This window comes from Capricornis sumatraensis, chromosome 2, assembly GCF_032405125.1.
Source record: "Capricornis sumatraensis isolate serow.1 chromosome 2, serow.2, whole genome shotgun sequence".
Lineage (NCBI taxonomy): Eukaryota > Metazoa > Chordata > Mammalia > Artiodactyla > Bovidae > Capricornis > Capricornis sumatraensis.
Genome location: NC_091070.1, coordinates 12598190 through 12614415, shown reverse-complemented (window position 1 = coordinate 12614415; position 16226 = coordinate 12598190). Strand labels below are relative to the sequence as shown.

Here is a 16226-nt window from a genome sequence, read left to right as displayed (position 1 = left end):
GAGTGACTCCGCTGCTAGTAGCTTCTATTAATATTATTCTCCTAACATGAATTAACAACTCTCCTCAGCTAATAGACACTGTAAAGATCATTTAATACAGCTGTCTTATTTTACTGATGAGGGTACTAAGTGCCTTAAGGAGTAGAAAAGAGTACCTCCACTTTCTAAAGCCAACACGAAAGTGATTCCCAAGGCCAAGAAGACAAGAGGGGGAATTCATTCATCCTTTGAACTCATATATTTCCTTTACCAGTGTTTTATTGAGGGCCTTATCCGGGGACAGGCATTGTGCTAGGCATTAGGGATACAGGTGAACAACCTACAGGCTTCCTGATGTCATGGAACCTAAATTCTTGGGGTGGAGTCTAAAAATAAATTAAGTAAACAGATACACAAAGAAAATAATGTGATAGGTGATAACTGGCTTGGAGGAAGAATATGTGGCTTAATCTGTAGGGGCATCAAAATTGAGACATGAAGGCTGAGAGTGGCGAGACATGTGCTCAGTATGTGGGCTTTGAGGGGAGATCATGCCTGGGAAAGAGGAAGGGACCAGTGGGCAGAAGAGAAAAATCAAACTTGACGAGGTGGCCAGCCAGATCCCCAAGGGCACTGACGGCCGTGGGAAGCGATGAAGACGTAATTCTAAAAGCAACAGAGAACATTGGTGGGCTTTGCTTGAGAGAATGATATCATCTGATGTATATTTTGAAAGGTCACTCCTGCTGCTTTATGGGGAATGGATTGTAGGAGAAGGGGGCAGAGAGGAAGAGGAACATTACTCAGGAGGCTTTTAGTGGGAAGTGTGGAGAAAGAGTGGATGTGTTGGAAGTATATTTCGGGAACAGTGATAACAAAATTTGCTGATGGCTCATGGATATGGAAGTAGGAGGGGGATTAATGACAAGGGAGAAATTCGGGTTGCCTACTTTTTGGACTCGAGAGGCTGAGTAGACTATGGTGGTATTTACTGAGAAGGGGAAGATTGGGGTGGAAACAGAAATATATTTTATTAGACTAGCACTTATATTTTATTTGACTTCGGTTGTCTGATCCAAAAAAAAAAAAAATTAAGTCTCACCTAAAGCCAAATATATTTCATTTTGGTCAGGACCAATATGAATGTGCCAGAGGAAATCATGAAATATGGATAATACCTTCTCCCTATATCACAAACAATATAGTCATTAATTTTCAGAGTGGTTGAAGGCCATCTTTGGAATGAGATGTGAGCTGGAGGAATCTGTGAATGTGGAAACGGTAGTGAATATGTGCCTGAGTATTGTCAGTGGTGCGTGTGTGCCTGTGTGGTAGTGTGTGAGGACAGGATGCCACTGTGCGCTTACCAAAGGGGATGCCCTTGGGTTCAGTTCAGTCCAGTCGGTCAGTCATGTCCGGCTCTTCATGACCCCATGGACCACAGCACGCCAGGCCTCCCTGTCCATCACCAACTCCCAGAGTCTACTCAGACTCATGTCCATTGAATCGGTGATACCATCCAACCATCTCATTCTCTTTTCTCCCCTTCTCCTCCTGCCCTCAATCTTTCCCAGCATCAGGGCCTTTTCCAGTGAGTCAGCTCTTCGCATCAGGTGGCCAAAGGATTGGAGATTCAGCTTCAACATCAGTCCTTCCGATGAACACTCAGGACTGATCTCCTTTAGGATGGACTGGTTGGATCTCCTTGCAGTCCAACGGTCTCTCAAGAGTCTTCTCCAACACCACAGTTCAAAAGCATCAATTCTTTGGGCCTCAGCTTTCCTTATAGTCCAACTCTCACATCCACACACGACTACTGGAAAAACCATAACCTTGACTAGATGGACCTTTGTTGGCAAAGTAATGTCTCTGCTTTTTAATATGCTGTCTAGGTTGGTCATAATTTTCCTTCCAAGGAGTAAGCGTCTTTTAATTTCATGGCTGCAATCACCATCTGAAGTGATTTTAGAACCCAAGAAAATAAAGTCTGTAACTATTTCCCCGTCTATTTGCCATGAAGTGATGGGACCAGATGCCATGATCTTCGTTTTCTGAATGTTGAGCTTTAAGCCAACTTTTTCACTCTTCTCTTTCACTTTCATCACAACGCTCTTTACTTCTTCTTCACTTTCTGCCATAAGGGTGGTGTCATCTGCATATCTGAGGTTATTGATATTTCTCCTGGCAATCTTGATTCCAGCTTGTTCTTCATCCAGCCCAGCATTTCTCATGATGTACTTTGCATATAAGTTAAATGAAAAAAGCAGGGTGACAATATACAGCCTTGACATTCTCCTTTTCCTATTTGGAACCAGTCTGTTGTTCCACTTCCAGTTCTAACTGTTGCTTCTTGATCTGTATACAGATTTCTCAAGAGGCAGGTCAAGTGGTCTGGTATTTCCATCTCTTTCAGAATTTTCCAGTTTATTGTGATCCACACAGTCAAAGGCTTTGGCATAGTCAATAAGGCAGAAATAGATGTTTTTCTGGAACTCTCTTGCTTTTTCCATGATCCAGTGGATGTTGACAATTTGATCTCTGGTTCCTCTGCCTTTCCTAAAACCAGCTTGAACATCAGGAAGTTCACGGTTCATGTATTGCTGAAGCCTGGCTTGGAGAATTTTGAGCATTACTTTACTAGCATGTGAGATGAGTGCAATTGTGCAGGAGTTTGAGCATTCTTTGGCATTGCCTTTCTTTGGGATTGGAATGAAAACGGACCTTTTCCAGTCGTGTGGCCACTGCTGAGTTTTCCAAATTTGCTGGCACATTGAGTGCAGCACTTTCACAGCATCATCTACCAGGATTTGAAAGAGCTCAGCTGGAATTGTATCACCTCTACTATCTCTGTTCCTAGTGATGCTTTCTAAGGCCCACTTGATTTCACATTCCAGGATGTCTGGCTCTAGGTAAGTGATCACACCATTGTGATTATCTGGGTTGTGAAGATCTTTTTTGTACAGTTCTTCTGTGTATTCTTGCCACCTCTTCTTAACATCTTCTGCTTCTGTTAGGTCCCTACCATTTCTGTCCTTTATCGAGCCCATCTTTGCATGAAATGTTCCCTTGGTATCTCTAATTTTCTTGAAGAGATCTCTAGTCTTTCCCATTCTATTGTTTTCCTCTATTTCTTTGCATTGATCACTGAGGAAGGCTTTCTTATCTCTCTCTGCTATTTTTTGGAATTCTGCATTCAAATGGGTATATCTTCCCTTTTCTCCTTTGCTTTTTGCTTCTCTTCTTTTCACAGCTATCTTTAAGGCCTCCTCAGACAGCTATTTTGCTTTTTTGCACTTCTTTTTCGTGAGGATGGTCTTGATCCCGGTCTCCTGTGCAGTGTCAAGAACTTCCATCCATAGTTCTTTAGGCACTCTGTCTATCAGACCTAGTCCCTTAAATCTATTTCTCGCTTCCATTGTATAATTGTAAGGAATTTGATTTAGGTCATACCTGAATGCTGTATTGGTTTTCCTTACTTCCTGCAATTTAAGTCTGAGTTTGGCAGTAAGGAGTTCATGTTCTGAGCAACAGTCAGCTTCCGGTCTTGTTTTTGCTGACTGTATAGAGCTTCTCCATTTGGCTGCAAAGAATATACTCATTTTGATTTCGATGTTGGCCATCTGATGATGTCCATGTGTAGAGTCTTCTCTGGTGTTTTCAGAAGAGGGTGTTTGCTATGACCAGAGCGTTCTCTTGGCAAAACTCTATTAGCCTTTGCCCTGCCTTTGGGTTAGGCAGCAATTTAAGGTATTTTATTGTTGATCTTCTGAAAACTCTAATTGTTCTTATTTCCAAACCATTTTCAGGCATAGAGCTCTGTGTGATTATTCATGGAGTTACAGGCAGACACATTCTCTTTTGCCTAGAATGAAAATTGATGCATTCATCATCAGCAGATATTTGGGGAAGTAGAACACTATATTCATTTTTGCTTGTCTTTGATTTTGCTACCTGACATACAGTAAAGCACCCCATAGAGAACCTATATATATTAGCCAGATGTGTAGGACATCAGGCTGAAATATCACAGAGAAACCATGAAGGGCCTAGTTGCTTTATAGTTTTAAATGTCAGCCTGAAACTTGAAATCAATACTAATAAATGGCGGCCTTAAACTACCCACACCCATCATAATCACATTGTAGCACACGGATTTTTTGAATGGCATCAAGAGGGGTACCTTTGTCCCCAAAATGAATCAGTTCTCTGCTTCTAGCTTAATACTGCACAATAATGCCCACAGACTCCAAACTCACTTAGAGGAGGAAAAGAAAGCCTTTTATTTTCTACTTTGAGGAAAGAGAGGTAATTTGCAGTGGAGGACAGAAGGAGGAAAAGTGGGAGAATTAAATTCTTCAGTTTTCTCTCTCCAGCTGGGAAAAAACTGGGAAGAGATTTGAGGAGAACTCAGGTGGTGGCATCATTTTAAAGGTAAATAAAAACTCGAAATCTCTAAGTTTTTGAAATTGGTGTGATTGAGGCAACTTTATTCCCACTGTAATCGCTTAGCAAAATAAACTACCGGCTTGAATGGATGAGATGACAGTTTCTCTTCAGGCTTAGCATGGTGTTTCTATGCCCCAAAACATACTCCGTTATATAAGAGATGCTCAGTGAGTGTTACACTGACTTTAATTGACTTTTCCCTCTTGGTGGCTTATTTCTCAGTCTCTTTCTGTTGTAGAGTCTATTGTACAATTCTCCCGATCCTTGTAGAGTGTCTGTCCTTTGACTCTTTTAAATGTCATTTGGGATTCTGGTGAATTTTATAGCTTCAGAAAATCAACCTCATCAGTTTATCCAGAGATGATGGTTCATTAATGAAACTTACAATAACTAGATAATTATGTCTCTTTCTGAGGTATTCCTTTATGTATATTATAAACAAAGGTCCAATTGTAATTTTCTTCAAATTTTGGGGGGAAATAAAGGGGATGTCTTTAGCCGAAGCAGAAAGATTTGAAACTTGGCAAGGAGAAAGCCAGGACCAAAAATATTAAATATAGCCCTCTTTTTAGTGTCACACATGAAATAGATGATCATCTAAATAGATTTTCCCCAAGTCTGTGGGGATTTGGCAACTCCTTGCTCTGTGTGTGCTAAGATCTCACGGACTTTAGAGCTCCCCCTAGATTTGTTAAGAATTTCTCTCTTTAGAGAGAAATGGATCTTTCTCTCTTTGGGATGTGTTGCTTTCTCTCTCTTTCCCATGTTATGTATTTTTCAGGTGACCATTTTAGCAATGGCATCCAATATTTTTAAGCCACCTAGCCTCAGTTTCTCATAAAGAGAGTTTAAGGGGATTGTTATGTGTGTTTACAAAATCAGTTGGTCATATAAGAATTGACTTCACCTTGAAAATAACCATTGACTGTATTACTAGTACTTACAAAAAAGCAAAAAAAAAAAAAAAATTTCTGAACTAGTTTTACAACTCTTTCATAGATCAGAAATTATCTAAAAATGTGAATGTAGAATTGAGAATGGAGCAGGAGGAAAGGAAGTCGGGATGTGAGCGTATGAGAACCATCAACTTTGGAGCAGCACAGTGAGACAAGGGTGGGTACAGGGCAAGAGATGACTGATGTGAGTGCAACCAGGTGGCTCTGAAGGACTAAGCAGAATTTGGCTACCTCCTAACTGTCCTTGAGTTTTCCAAATTTGCTGGCATATTGAGTGCAGCACTTTCACAGCATCATCTACCAGGATTTGAAAGAGCTCAACTGGAGTTCCATCACCTCCACTAGCTTTGCTTGTAGTGATGCTTTCTAAGGCCCACTTGACTCCACATTCCAGGATGTCTGGCTCTAGGTGACTGATCACACCATTGTGGTTATCTGGGTTGTGAAGATCTTTTTTGTACAGTTCTTCTGTGTATTCTTGCCACCTCTTCTTAATATCTTCTGCTTCTGTTAGGTCCCTATCATTTCTGTCCTTTATCGAGCCCATCTTTGCATGAAATATTCCCTTGGTGTCTCTAATTTCTTGAAGAGATCTCTAGTCTTTCCCATTCTGTTTCTATTTCTTTGCATTGATCGCTGAGGAAGCGTTTCTTATCTCTTTGCTATTCTTTGGAACTCTGCATTCAGATACTTATATGTTTCCTTTTCTCCTTTGCTTTTCACTTCTCTTCTTTTCACAGCTATTTGTAAGGCCTCCCCAGACAGCTGTTTTGCTTTTTTGCATTTCTTTTCCATGGAGATGGTCTTGATCCCTGTCTCCTGTCCAATGTCACGAACCTCCATCCATAGTTCATTAGGTACTCTATCTATCAGATCTAGTCCCTTAAATCTATTTCTCACTTCCATTATATAATCATAAAGAATTTGATTTAGGTCATACCTGAATGGTCTAGTGGTTTTTCCCACTTTCTTTTATTTAAGTCTGAATTTGGCAATAAGAAGTTCATGATCTGAGCCACAGTCAGGTCCCAGTCTTGTTTTTACTGACTATATAGGTCTTCTTCATCTTTGGCTGCAAAGAATATAATCAGTCTGATTTCGGTGTTGACCATCTAGTGATGTCCATGTGTAGAGTCTTCTCTTGTGTTGTTGGAAGAGGGTATTTGCAACTTTGGAAAACTCAGCAGTGGCCACAGGACTGGAAAAGGTCAGTTTTCATTCCAGTCCCCAAGAAAGGCAATGCCAAAGAATGCTCAAAGTACTGGACAGTTGCACTCATCTCACACGATAGTAAAGTAATGCTCAAAATTCTCCAAGCCAGGCTTCAGCAATACGTGAACTGTGAACTTCCAGATGTTCAAGCTGGTTTTAGAAACGGCAGAGGAACCAGAGATCAAATTGCCAACATCTGCTGGATCATGGAAAAAGCAAGAGAGTTCCAGAAAAACATCTATTCTGCTTTATTGACTATGCCAAAGCCTTTGACTGTGTGGATCACAATAAACTGTGGAAAATTCTGAAAGAGATGGAAATACCAGACCACTTGACCTGCCTCTTGAGAAGTCTGTATGCAGGTCAGGAAGCAACAGTTAGAACTGGACATGGAACAATAGAATGGTTCCAAATAGGAAAAGAAGTACGTCAAGGCTGTATATTGTCACCCTGCTTATTTCACTTATATGCAGAGTATATCATGAGAAACTCTGGGCTGGAAGAAGCACAAGCTGGAATCAAGATTGCCGGGAGAAATATCAATAACCTCAGATACACAGAGGACACCACCCTTATGGCAGAAAGAGAAGAGGCGCTAAAGAGCCTCTTGATGAAAGTGAAAGAGGAGAGTGAAAAAGTTGGCTTAAATCTCAACCTTCAGAAAACGAAGATCATGGCATCTGGTCCCATCATGTCATGGGAAATAGATGGGGAAATAGTGGAAACAGTGTCAGACTTTATTTTAGGGGGCTCCAAAATCACTGCAGATGGTGATTGCAGCCATGAAATTAAAAGACGCTTACTCCTTGGAAGGAAATCTATGACCAACCTAGACAGCATATTCAAAAGCAGAGACATTACTTTGCCAACAAAGGTCCGTCTAGTCAAGGCTATGGTTTTTCCAGTGGTTATGTATGGATGTGAGAGTGGGACTGTGAAGAAAGCAGAGTGCTGAAGAATTGATGCTTTTGAACTGTGGTGTTGGAGAAGACTCTTGAGAGGCCCTTGGACTGCAAGGAGATCCAACCAGTCCATCCTGAAGGAGATAAGTCCTGGGTGTTCTTTGGAAGGAATGATGCTAAAGCTGAAACTCCGATACTTTGGCCACCTCATGCGAAGAATTGACTCATTGGAAAAGACTCTGATGCTGGGAAGGATTGGGGGCAGGAGGAGAAGGGGACAAGAGAGGATGAGATGGCTGGATGCCACTACCAACTCTATGGACAAGAGTTTGAGTGAACTCCAGGAGTTGGTGATGGACAGGGAGGCCTGGTGTGCTGGGATTCATGGGGTCGCAAAGATTCAGACACCACTGAGCGACTGAACTGAACTGAACTAACTGTACTTGAAATCATAAGACCATCTTGGTTGAAATCTCAGGTGTTCACTGTCCGCTGTGAAGCTTCGTCACTGGCTCTCTTCCGCTTGTGCCTCTTTGCCTGCCCACAGATGGTGGCTAGTACCAGCTTCTCACTGCTCTGAAATCTAGACTTACCTTCACTGCTTAAAAGTGCAGTAACAAATGTGAAGATATTAGGACTGAACTGTGTAATTTATTACATAATTGGAGGTCTTAAGCAAACATTAGAAAAGAAAGAGTTTGGGTGAGAAAATAAATGGGCAGCCGTTGGAATGATTCAGAGATGTGGATGCAGAGAACATGTGGACGGCAGGAGGTGGGTAGGATACAGATTACAAGGTTGAGACCGATGCCTTGTATAAAATAGCTATCTAGTGGGAACCTGCTATACAGCCCAGGGAAGTCAGCTCAGTGCTCTCAGATGACCTAGAGGGCTGGGATGGGGGGTGGTGGGAGGGAGGTGCAAAGTGGGGGGATATGTGTATACATACAACTGATTCACTTCACCGTGCAGCAGAAACTAACACAACCTTGTGAAGCAATTATACTGCAGTTTGGGGGAGGAAAAAAAAAAAATGGTTTTGTGAGGCGAACGGATAGAAGTTCACCTACCCACAGTGTTCTCAGCAAGCTTTTCTCCATGATGGAGAAGTAGTCCACGGTGTGCCTGACTTAGTTCTCTGCTCAGAACTTTCAAAGCCAGAATCCCCAGAAGTTACAGTCCATTTTCAGCAATACCCACAAAGCCTAATATAGTCCACTTCTGAGTAATCATTTAATTATGGTGTCTTATCATTTTATTTTTAAAAAATACGCTGAGTACATAAAATGACTAAAATATCAACAGATTCTTTCTTCCTACGCGCAACCATTAATCTTAAATGTTCTAAGAGGAGATGTTTAAAAAGTAACTCTTTGCAGAACTGTTGCTTCTTTCTGGAGCGGCAGGCCCTGCTTCTTCCCAGTCCCGACTCGCGTGTCTTATCTTCCTCATCACCTTGCAGTTATAAGAATTCCAGCATGTAGGTGTGGACTGCTGGGAGAAGGGTGCCATTCTGCATTCTCCGGTACTTCAGCCTGGAAGCCTGGCTGGCAGCAGTATTGTGGACCATGGATCTTTCAAACAAACAGAACATTGTCTGTTCCTTCCTTCTGTAATTTTTGGCAGAGTTCTCTGTTCTGTGTCTGGCTTCTTGAAACTTTGGATGAATAGGCTGGGACGTGGAATTAATATAAAGAAGTGGCATCTTTGTTGACTTATTCAACAGACTATGTGTACATAAAAAAAATGAAATAAGCACCTTCAGAATTGTGGTCTGCATGTGTCTGAGATTTTAGAGTTTAAACAATGTAAAATGCAGTACCGTAGAGAAAGCTGGGCTAGTCTCTGGATGCTTTTAAGTTTACTTTCTGAGTAAAGATAATCACGTAGGCCCCAAGTGAATAAAATATCAGCAACTGTGTGTAGCCTTGCACATCTGTTAGCATAGGGACAAAGATAGACCACGATACACAGTGATAAAGTTAAAAGTAAATTTCTTGAGCTGAAATGTCATAGGAGTTACAGCCAAAGTGAGTGAGCTCCTCTATGTAGTAGAATAGCAATGATGAAAAAGATAAGGCAAGAGTTAGAATTGAGATGCAAATTTCCTACCTAGAGAGGCAGGATTTCGTTACATACAATTCATGTAGTATAACCATAAAACAAATTTTTCCTGGTAGACTAGGGTTTCTCAACTTCAGCACCCTTGACATTTTGGGTCAAATAATTATTTGCTGTGAGGGACTGTCCTGTGCATTGTAGGAGGTTTAGCAGAATCCTTGGCTTGTGCCCACGAGATGCTAGTAGCATCTCCCTCCACTTACGAAATTCAAGGCTTTACCAAATGTCACCTTTAAGTTAGGGGAAGGAAGAAAACATGCCTGGTTTAGAATGATCGCCATGCCCCATATTGACCAGAAGGGAGTTCAGTACTCTTACAAAAAGATTTACTCTTTGTCCCCAATCCATAAATAGTATGTTGTGTGTGTGTGTGGTCAGTCGTATCCGACTCTTTGCTACCCGCATTAACTATAACCTTCCAAGCTCCTCTGTCCATGGAATTTTCCAGGCAAGAATACTGGAATGGGTTGCCATTTCCTACTCTAAGGGATCTTCATGACCCAGGGAATCAAATCAGTGTCTCTTATGTCTCCTGCTTTAGCAGATGAATTATTTACCACTAGCACCACCTGGACTTCCTCCAAGTAGTACAGTAGGTTAGTTTAACTTGGGGGGACTCATTGTACAGAGTAAGTAAATAGTGGTCAGTTGCCCAGCAGAACAGAATTCTTCAATCAGTTAATTATCCTCTTCAGCCTCTGTATCTTTTCTCTAAATCTTCACTGACCATGGAATTGATCGTCTCCTTTATTCTAGAGGAGAACAGAATGTCTCTTGACAATGCAGAGGTTTAAATGACTGTATTTTCTGTCTTCACATCACGACTAACTTAGAAAAGTAGTTTCCAGTGTCTTTCTCCACCTCCTCACAGCCCACTTTCTGGAACACATCCCGATTTGCCTTTTTTTTTTTTTTTTTTTTCTCTTATAACACTACTAAAAGTGGTCCCCAAATGCTACAATCCAATTATATTTCCAATGATCACATTAGTTGAACTTTTCCTAAATTCATTTCTTTTGACTTCTGGGAAACTTTTGCTACTCTCGATCAGTGGTTCTTAAATGTTACCATATATGAGAATCCCTGGAGGGCTTGTGAAAACAGATTCCTGGGCTCCGTGCTCAGGAGGCTCTGAGCATGAGAATTTGCATTTCCTACAAGTTTCCCCTCTGACGCCCATGCTGCTCGTCTGGGGATTAAGGTTTCAAGGCCACGTCTTCATCATTCTCTTCTTGAGCGCTTTGATTTGGCTTTCATGAGCATGGTTTCCTAAGACTGACTCTCTTTGACACTTTGGGTCTCGTTTTCTAGTCCTCTCTACTTCTCGGTGACTCTCAGCAAGGGTAAATCAACCTCCCGCCCCAGAGGACATTTACAATGGTACTAATAATCACCACTATCTTTAAGCACTTTCTAAGCACCAGAATAACTACCTTGCGTTCTATCTTACGTAGAGTAAGCCTATTGCACAGATTCTGTTATTGTACCTTTTATGATCCCATGGAAACCAAAGGTTTAAAAGGATAAGGAATATACTCAAAGTCACCTATATCATAACTAGTAGAATTAGGATTTGAAGACGGCTGGCTGCCTAGCAACCAAACTGATGCTTCTCTAATAGCATGCATTTCAATTGCTGCGGAACATGACTCTCCGAACCTGGTCTTCGTGAAAAGCCAGACCCATCCTCCTGAGGATCTAAGACCTGGGTGCAAAAGAACTAGCTGTGCAATTCAACCTTTGTACCTCCAGGGGATGGTGGAGAAAGTTCCCCATTAGCGAGAAAAGCAGGGGAGCTGGCTAATAGAAGGAGACACAGAAGAAAGCCTTTCTTTGTGGGAGTTTATTACAGAGACACCTGCAGACCTCTCACTCTCTCCTAATTGCCCTTTCCCTTTCATGCATAGCTTCCATTTCTAGGCTGTAATGGATGCAAGATTACGGCAGCATTTTGTTCTGCCAGGTTGACCCCAGTACATGTACCACAGTTGTAAAGTTCTGGCTTAGTTACTGTCTGCATATTCAGGATTCCTCTGAGTGGGGGCATATGAGGCGTGGCCCCAGTTCCAGAGGGGCTGCCTCATTTTAAAAACAAGGAAACCTGCCTCATTTTGGATGGATACTATTTTGATCACTGATGTTGCTGGAGTAACCCCTACTTCTGTCTCCCTTACTGATGCTTCTCTAATATGTGAAGAGTCTTTAAGTGAATGTCAGGTCAGAGATATCAGGAACTCAATAACTTTGAATGCAGTAATTACAGAACTTTGGGGAGACTTCATCTGCACACTAGCATCCCTTTGTATGCAAAATATTTTGTTAAGGAACAGCAAAAGATCTACCAGGATGGAAAAATGACAGTCTTTATCATCCTCAGCTTGCCTTTCTCTTTCTTATCCAGGTCTTCCCAAAGATTTCTGCCCCATCCCACCACACTTGTAGTCTTTACTGGAAAAAATGAACAACTTGGTTTCAGTAGTAATTCATATACATTTATCTACTGGAGATTCTCATATTCATTCAGTCTAACAATATTGTTTGCTATATTTACATAAAGGGCTTCCCAGGTGGCGCAGTGGGTAAAGAATCCACCTGCAATGCGAGAAACATGGGTTCAGTCCCTGGGTCCAGGAGATCTCCTGTAGGAGGGCGTGACAACCCACCCCAGTATTCTTGCCTAGAGAGCCCCATGGACAGAGGAGCTTGCCAGGCGACAGTCCATGGGGTCGCACAGTCAGACATGACTGAAGGGACTCAGCATGCACCCTTGCACAAAGCACTGTAGATATATTAAGGCAAACAAGATTCCTATATTAGAACATTACTTATATTATATAATATTAGTCAGAAGATAGCCACGTGCTAAATTGCTTCAGTCATGTCTGATTCTTTGTGATCCCATGAGCTGTAGCCCGCCAGGCTCCTCTGTCCACTGGATTTTCCAGGCAAAAATACTGGAGTGGGTTGCCATTTCCCTCTTCATAGCATCTTCCTGACCCAGGGATCAAACCCACGTCTCTTATGTCTCCTGCATTGACAAATGGGTTCTTTACCGCTAGTACCACCTGGGATGCCTGCAGGTAGCCACATGTGTTTCTAAAAATTTGCTTTAAAACAAAACCATTGAGTGAATTTGATGTGTAACATTGTGTAAGCTTCAGGTGTATAATGTGTTACTTTGATGCATTTACATGTTGTAATACAGTTGTCATTGTAGCTATATTTATCATCTTACATAATTATAGTGCAGCATTATTACCGATAGTCATTATAATGCACTTTAGGTCTCTAGGACTTATGTATTACTGGTTACCAGTTTGTATCCTTGAATAACATCACTCTTATCCCTCTCTCTACCATCAGTTGGTAACTACCATTTTATTTCGTTTTTCACAGGTTTTCTTTTTTTAGATTCCATATATAAGTGATATCATAGTACTTGTCTTTGATTTATCTCACTTAGCATAATGTGCTCGGAGTCTATCCATGTTGTTACAAATGATAGGATATCCTTCTTTCTGGAGGTGCAATGATATTCCATTGTGTATATGTACCACACCATTTTTATTCATCCATTGATGTTGCCCTTTCATTCATATACTGTGTATTTATGTATTTCTTATATGAAATATTGCATATATTGTGTATGATATATCACATCTCATGTATTCATGTCTCATTTATAAATTTCTCATAAATTCTCTACTTTTCCCACGTCTCTCGACAATTACACACGTTTCATAAGATGTATACATTCTTCATAATATGTATATATTATATATTTTGTTGTTGCTCCCTGTGAATGTCTGCATGGAAGAAAGGACTTAGATGGAAGAAAGGTCACTACAGAAGGATATGGGGCTTCCCTGGTGGCTCAGAGGTTAAAGCGTCTGCCTCCAATGCAAGTGACCTGGGTTTGATCCCTGGGTCGGGAAGACCCCCTGGAGAAGGAAATGGCAACCCACTCCAGTATTCTTGCCTGGAGAATCCCATGGACGGAGGAGCCTGGTAGGCTACAGTCCACGGGGTTGCAAAGAGTTGCACACGACTGAGCGACTTCACTTCCTTCCTTCCTTCCTTCCTTCCTTCCTTCCTTTTAATGTATTAATAATTGTAAACAATAGTAGTGATATTAGCCATCAGAACGTATGTATATTTCACCACTAAGGTATTAGAAAGACCCATTGGCATGTGAACATGGTCTGGGTTCTAGATTCTTTTAAAAAAAATCACCATTACCTGTCCCTAAAGGATTTTATTACATTTCCTGAAATTTATGGAGTTTCTTTTTTTTTTTTTTTTTTTGAGATACACCCTCCAAAAGTGTCTGCAGCAACACATTTTGTTAGATCATTTTCAAAGCAACACCAACAAATGTAAGGAGCAGAGGTAGCTGGTAGATGGGAGAGAGGAAGGGCTAGTGGCAAAAGAACAAACAAGAACAACAAAAAGCGTGTTTCAGGTCTTGGCGAGCACTTCTGTCTTTTTAAGCATTTGTCATATTCTAGCTATTAACCTGTCAGTATCAGACAGATTGAAAGGGATGGTTCCTCTCAAGGTAAGCCCTTAAGAATAAGGGAAATAAGGAAAAAAAAAAAAAAAAAAAAAGAGCCATTGCTGGAGCTAACAGAGAAATGATCCTACCAGGGTCTGGCTTGTTCCTAGAGAGGAAATGATATGACCGCCTGGCTGTGTGCTCTGAGAGGGACAGGTATTATGTGGTGTGGTCAGGATGTAGCGGCTGTGACCACAATGAATAAGGAGAGCTTTTTCTTCAAATCTGCTTAAGCAAAGATGCAAAACCAATTCAAAGATGCAGGGCACATGTATTAGTGAAAGAAGATGGGGCTGACTGGTGATGAGACCCTGGAAATTCAGCAGAGAAATGGTGAATGCCTTTCAAGTGGGGACCACAAATCACCCTGACATTGGCGGCAGGGGGCATAGTCATTCCAACTCCCTATCTCAGAATTTGGTTGGTTATTTTTTTTTTTTTTTTTCAGAGAACACAGGTAGCTTTATAGCCTTATTTTGCTCATGAAAATTCTAGCACAACACAAAGTTCATCATATACTTCTGGCTTTCCATGTTTGGGGCAATGTGATGGACATGAGTTTAAGTGGGTTCTGGGAGTTGGTGATGGACAGGGAGGCCTGGCATGCTGCAGTCCATGGGGTCCAAAGAGTCGTGTCCTTTCTCTGCTGAACTGAACTGAACTGAACTGAGGGCTTCCCAGCTGGCTCAGTGGTAAGAATCCACCTGCCAGTGCAGGAGAAGTGGGCTCAATCCCTGGGTCAGGAAGATGCCCTGGAGGAGGAAATGGCAACCCACTCCAGTATTCTTGCCTGGAAAAATCCCATGGAGAGAGGAGCCTGGCGGGCTGCAATCCATGGGGTTGCAAAAGAAATGGACACGACTTAGTGACTAAACACCAAAAGTGTGATACCCTCTACAGTTCTCTCTTTCTCCTTCTCCAAGCCTGTGAAAAGTGAAAGTTAGTTGCTCTCCAAGCCTATTAGTGATCTTCAGATAGTACGCCTTCCGTTCGCCTGGCTCCTGGAATAAGCATTCTGACAACAGCAAAACCTCCAGTCCACCCACAGTAGACAAAAATAGACTATTTTATCTTTATGTTAAGCCACTGAGGTTTGGGGCTTCTTTTGTTACAGCAGCATAACCTGGCCTGTTATAATGGGCACATTTGATTAAAGTATAAATGTTTTATTTTTCTTAATGAAGAGCAGCAAAAAGTTTGCATAATGTTATAAACTCTTCTCACAACCCAAATTCATTTCAGTTCAGTCGCTCAGTCGTGTCCGACTCTGCGACCCCATGAATCGCAGCACACCAGGCCTCCCTGTCCATCACCATCTCCCGGAGTTCACTCAGATTCATGTCCATCGAGTCAGTGATGCCATCCAGCCATCTCATCCTCAGTCGTCCCCTTCTCCTCCTGCCCCCAATCCCTCCCAGCATCAGTCTTTTCCAATGAATCAGTTCTTCGCATGAGGTGGCCAAAGTATTGGAGTTTCAGCTTTAGCATCATTCCTTCCAAAGAAATCCCAGGGCTGATCTCCTTCAGAATGGACTAGTTGGATCTCCTTGCAGTCCAAGGGACTCTCAAGAGTCTTCTCCAACACCACAGTTCAGAAGCATCAATTCTTTGGCGCTTAGCCTTCTTCACAATCCAACTCTCACATCCATACATGACCACAGGAAAAACCATAGCCTTGACTAGACGGACCTTAGTCGGCAAAGTAATATCTCTGCTTTTGAATATGCTATCTAGGTTGGTCATAAACCCAAATTACCACCTCATTATACCCATAACCCTATCCATAGGATAAGTTGTCTTAAAGAGGTTTTATTTATTTTAGTCCTGGAAGATTTAAAGCCATCTTAAAAAGTGCAATGCTTAGGAATATGACAAAATGGAAACTGTGTTGGTGAATGTCTTGGGATCTAAAGGGCCTTTGTGGATTAAGAGCAGTCATTACTCTCTGTGCTTTGTTTGATGCTCCATTTATTTAAATTAGGCATCTAAAATGCAAACTTTTAAAAACTAAATTTTCTTTATAAGATGATTGTATGTATGTGTGTGTGTGTGTGT

General features: G+C 41.6%; 1 protein-coding gene across 4 annotated transcripts in view; it reads left to right on the top strand.

Annotated features, from left to right (window-relative positions):
- Nucleotides 1–16226, top strand: part of NRXN3 (neurexin 3) — a 1763013-nt gene that overhangs the window by 951878 nt on the left and 794909 nt on the right. The gene's annotated exons all lie outside the window — the stretch shown is intronic.